At 42.8% G+C, this 3,848-nt stretch overlaps 1 pseudogene; it reads right to left on the bottom strand.

The window, feature by feature from the left end:
* Window positions 1-2,602: 2,602 nt before the first annotated feature.
* LOC148292781 (uncharacterized) lies at window positions 2,603-3,284 on the bottom strand (annotated as a pseudogene).
* Window positions 3,285-3,848: the final 564 nt, after the last annotated feature.

Here is a 3,848-nt window from a genome sequence, read left to right as displayed (position 1 = left end):
ACTCATGTTCAGGCATGTTGACTGTACACCTAGCCCTTGCTTCTCTGAACTTCCCCAAGTATTCTTGGACTGACTCATTTGGTCCTTGGCGCATCTTGGCCAAGTCGGCCATCGACACATCTGGTTCCGGCCGATAAAATTGTTCGTGGAAGATTTGCTCCATGGTTTGCCAATTTGGAACAGAGTTCTGAGGAAGTTTGACATACCATGAAAAAGCAGCCCCCGTGAGGGTGCTCGTGAATAGCCTTAATTTCAAGACCTCACGATGTCCGATTTCGGCACATTGAGCAGTGAATCGACCAATATGCTCCACGGTTGACTGGAGTCCATCTCCTGAAAATAATGCAAAATCCGAAACTTTGAATCCTCGTGGAAATTCCTCTTGATCAAAATGCTTCGGATATGGCCTCCGGTAGACGAGTCTACCAATTCTTCTAGCATGAGGGACCATATCTTGGATCATCTGCTCGACCGCTCCTCGGTCGATTGCTTGATTTCCTAGTAATGGATTATTCCCACCAAGATTATTCCATCCATCGACTCCGGCGAATTGGTTTATATGAGGCCCAGCGAAATTGGCCCCTGCCCCCTGGTGAACTTGTGGGCGGAATTGGTTGAACTGCGGAAGTCCTTGGAATTGATTGGCCGCTGCGTATTGGTTATTACCCATCGGCAGAACATTGACCGCTGGGGCTGGGTTGCCCCCAGCCGGTGCATTTAGTTGAGGCGGAGTCGCCCCAAAGATGTTTGGTTGGGCCTCCACTTGAAGCCCTGCCACTAGTACTCCATTTGCCGCATGATTTCCATTTTGGCCATTTTGTTGGCCTAACAATCGATTAAACCTCTCATTGATCTAAGCATTCTGAGTGGCCATGGTTTGAGCCAAGGTTTGAGCAACGGTTTGAGCAATAGTTTGAGCTGCCTCTTGCATTCTCTAATTGCTCGAGATTTCTATCGTACGGAAGAGTTGTTGGAGTTCCAACGATGTGGCCAGACTTGGCCTCAAGACTGGTCCTTCGGCGGCTTCCATAGCATCTTCGACCACCACGTGGTTGAGATCAACGGCCGCATTTCGGCCAAGGCCATTTTGGCCTTGCTGATTTTTCGGAACATCTTGTGGTTGAGAATTCGTAGGAAGTGAACCTACCATGCTCGACTCCGATTCTGAATGAAGTCTAGACTCTTCAAATTCTTGATCTCTTCTAGGATTCCTCCTAGTATTTACAACCATACAATTCTTTTGTAGTCCCACTGGGCGTGCCAACTTATGTTTCCCTCTTTTCGGCTGGGTAGGCCGATGGAAGGCGTTTTTTTGGTCCTTCTTCTCTTGAGATGCGTAGGTGTGCCACCACCAAGCCACTTGATGGCTTGGATGGAAAGATCGTGTGAGTGTATTTGCGCTTCTGACTTTTAATCAAACGATTGATCGGCCAAGCAAGGAACCTCCTCTTGGCCTAGGTTCTTTTTCTTCCTTGAGGTCAAGGATGATTGAGCTTTGTATGACTATTTTTAGGATTTTTGTGATAAGTGTAATGAATGTAAATGCAATAAAAGAAATGACAGAAATGTAAGTGCGATAAACGAAATGACAGAAATGTAAATGTGATAAAATAGATTAATGCGATAAAGACTTGAATTAAATTCGAATGTAAAGACAATTGAAATTAAATTACAAGAAAGTAAGCTTACACTAGGAAAACGAAGAACTTGGATAATTTGAAAAGCTTGAAAGATAAAATCCTAGACTATGAATTGAAAAGTATAGGATAAAGAGATAGATTTTGTGTGTTTTTGTCGGAGGGCTCTTCTCTTCTTCTAATGAGCTATTTATAGAGCTTTCCTCAGCTCATGGGTTTGGCCATACAACTAACTTTGTCTTCAAAATCCTCCCGATGTTAATGCCTTACGGAGCTTTAGGCATGAACTACCCGATGTCTTGGAAATCCTCCCAATATTAATGCCTTCCGGAGCTCTAGGCATGAACTACCCGATGTCTTGGAAATCTTTCCAATGTTAATGCTTTCCTGTCTTTAAACTCCACCACTTGTAGGAAAACATCTGCTGGAACTCCTAAGCATACTTCTTGAGTCGAGCTACTTTGGCAATCTTAAATTGAGGAACGTTTCTTACGACCAAGGATTTTTCCACTCAACAGCGGATCTTTAAGTTTGTCCGGATCTTTGGCTCAACAGAGGATTTTTTATGTAATCCGAGGATTTTGGCTCAACAGGATTTTTTATGTAATCCGAGGATTTTTGGCTCAACAGGATTTTTAACACACATACATAAGATAGTTTTTGTTGGCCAACAAATTCAAACCGTGGGTGGGTGGGTCTAATCATACTAATCATGACATATATATATATAAGTGACTCTAATCATGCAAACACTAAAGCAAAGCTTTAGCCTTCCCGTCACTTTTTCCCCATCACATAGTTTTATATTGATCAAGTTGCAACCCTTCACTTTGTTTAGCATATTTTCTCTTCTTTTGCAGAGAGTTCCTACGCCCCATTCATCAATTGCATCTGCTCAACTCCAACATCCCCATAGCCAACTTGTGCATGCGTTCCTTCATACTGACTATTTGGATGGTGGATTTTTAACCACACTCAAACAGGATTTGTGTTGTTGTCTTCTGACGAGTAATTTGTATTTAAACATTACTCGCTTTTGATACCAATGTATCGAAAGACTGGGGCTCCGCTGTTGCGACAAACGTTGCAATTTCTAGCAGGAGATTATTATAACACATTTGCACCGCAGATTGCTCAGTGATCTTTTCAGTGCATTGGAGATTAAGACTCCTCCATCTCATAATAAAATCATTTGCACTCTCCCCAGGTTTTTGTGTGGTTTTGGCCAAATCTATGAGTGAGACTTTTTTCTTTGAGCTGACAAATTGTGCAAGAAAAACCTTTTGCATGTCGTCCCATGTTAGAATGGACCCAGGTGGCAACTGAGTATACCATTTGAAAGCAGACCCTTTGAGGGATTGAACGAATTGCCTTATTAGCAAAGCGTCTGATTGTGAAGTTTCTCCACATGCAGAGGAAAAGTGAGCTAAATGTTCATGTGGAGAGCCGCTCATCCCATCAAACTTAATTATCGAAAGTCGGCTTTTGATAACCCTTGGGGAAAGGCAACGCATCATAATGAGCCGGATAAGGCTTTCGGTATCCGAGGATAGGTGGTGATATAGACATCTGGAATTCACGGATTCCTTCTGCAATTAAAGTCTTTATATCTTGCTGAGTTATTTGGCTATTAGAACTCTCTCCCATCTCCTCCTCCTTTCTTTCTTCATCCTTCTTCTCACTATCTACGATAACTTTGGCCGCTAATTGAGCTGTTAGTGCTGCCTCCTCTGCTTCTCTTTCAGCAAGCTATCTTTGCATCTCAAGAAGTTGCTCGTCTGCACTTGTTGTACCGGTCATCTTGACAGGCATATTTTCGAACCTTCCACTTTCTTCATTTATGTATAACCCTTGGAATTAGGTTATTAATTGTTCTTGACAATCTGACTTGTTCCTTTGAAGAGGTATTGCCTCAGGAGAGTGAAGTAATAAAGCTCGAGCCTTTGCGCGAGTGACTGGCCCCGTGTATGGTCTCGAAACAATTAAAGACTTGGAATTTGCCATGGTGTCAAGTGATCTTGGGCCTCCACGGTGTGCATGTTGAAGTCTTCTTTAGACTTGCTTAGGCCAGACACCTCTAACTGTTTTTGTTGATAATTAGAGTGTGGAAGCCTTATTGATTCCTCTGCAACTTTTAAATGTGACTCAGAGTCTTGGTCCTTGGAGGTTTTGGATGAAACCTCCTCATCTTCCTTACTAGTGATTACCATT

The sequence above is a fragment of the Prunus avium genome, chromosome 7, assembly GCF_965620075.1.
Source record: "Prunus avium chromosome 7, drPruAviu1.hap1.1, whole genome shotgun sequence".
In the NCBI taxonomy this organism is placed as follows: domain Eukaryota; kingdom Viridiplantae; phylum Streptophyta; class Magnoliopsida; order Rosales; family Rosaceae; genus Prunus; species Prunus avium.
Note: the sequence above shows the minus strand (reverse complement) of the source record. Positions and strands in the feature narration are given on the sequence as shown.